The sequence below is a fragment of the Vicugna pacos genome, chromosome X, assembly GCF_048564905.1.
Source record: "Vicugna pacos chromosome X, VicPac4, whole genome shotgun sequence".
NCBI lineage: Eukaryota > Metazoa > Chordata > Mammalia > Artiodactyla > Camelidae > Vicugna > Vicugna pacos.
The window spans coordinates 47768732-47770223 of record NC_133023.1 but is presented as its reverse complement, the minus strand read 5'-3'; the positions used below and the strand labels follow the sequence as shown (position 1 = coordinate 47770223).

Below are 1492 nucleotides of genomic sequence, written 5' to 3'. Positions count from 1 at the left end.
AGATGGGCTGTTATGGTTCTCAGTGTGCCCAGGCTCCCTCTTCAGGCACTCGTGGGACTAACGAGAGTCATGTTATTCACTCATTCACTGATTTATTACCCTTGAATTGATCATTTGTCCCATAGTAAGTGAAACAAGGGATCAGGGACCTGAGTTTTGTCCCCTCTCCTATCACTGATTGTATCTGTCAGTCGGGTGCCCTGCGTATGCATTGTGAAGTGGTGGTATTTCTTGCCCAATGGGGCTGCACTGTCAGTTCTGAGAATCAGGGGAGTCTCGTGGGTAGGACAGCACCCTGACACACATGACACCCCCCACCCCGTGGGACAGCATTGTCGATGCTCAGGTGACCCGATGTAGACGGCAGTGTTAAACCTGAGTGTGTTTAGTGATCTTGCTGGCTCTGAAAATACAGACTACCGGTCCCTACCTCTGGAGACGCTGAGTGTCTGTACCCCAGAATTCTGCATTTTAAGAGGCACTTTAACTAATTCTGATGAAGATGATCTGAGTGTCCCATTGAGTAAAAGTGTTGTGCGATACAGCAATATTGAAGATTCTCAGGGAACGATGTCTTTTCAGGATGGTCCAAGGGCCCTCACTTGAGACTTTTGCCTTGGGTTTAATTGTATGTGTTCAGAAGTGATGTCTCCCACTTCCAGTGCTTGTAAGCGTGCTCTGTGCAGGGACTTGCACTCAGTAGATGGCAAAAACTATGATTCTTCAGGTCACTGAGCTAGAGTGTGAGCGATCTTTTATTTTGGTTTTCTTTATAGCAATGCAGAGTCTCCTGAGAAGAGATTCAGACTGAACAGCTTTGTGTCAGACTTTGGAAGGCCGCTGGTGCCCAAGGTGTTCTCTGGTAGCACAATGACGAATCTAGGTCCCTCTTTCACTGCTACGTCAAAGAATTGGACCACTTGGGTAAGGCCAAAGCTGGTATCACAACCATTACCCTTGACAGTGATATTCGGCTCCAGGAAGCCATCAGATGCAGCAGGTGGCCAGATGAGGAGCCGAACAGGCTAATGAAATGTGACATCCCCAACTTCATCAACACGGACCAGAACTCTTCCTTTGGGGAAGATGATCTCCTGTTTTTGGACCCACCAATTGTTCTAGAAGATAAGCCAGTTGCTCAGACCTCACACAAAGACTTGAATTGAGAAACGTTCTTTGTCAAGTGTCTTTCTGAAGATGTGAAGTCTGTCTTTGTATAGCAGGAATTCCCCTTTCACAAAATTGTATGTGTTTGTGTCTGAGAGAGAGAAATGGAGACAGACAGAAAGACGGAGGCAGAAGAGAGCCCCCTCAGAAGAGAGCTGGTTAAGGTGAGATTTGTGCCTTTAAAAAACATTTGGGGTTTTGGGGGGAACAAAGTATTTACACTGTCTCATTCTCCTAGTTGGAAACCTTGGCCCCATACTCATTGTTATCGGCCTTGAACGGGGGTTGCCATGGTGCCACTTCCACGCTCTGCCTTTAGCACGTT

The 1492-nt window shown here is 47.1% G+C and overlaps 1 pseudogene; it reads left to right on the top strand.

The window, feature by feature from the left end:
* The first annotated feature begins 338 nt into the window (after positions 1-338).
* Positions 339-1166, top strand: LOC116278718 (melanocortin-2 receptor accessory protein 2-like; annotated as a pseudogene).
* Positions 1167-1492: the final 326 nt, after the last annotated feature.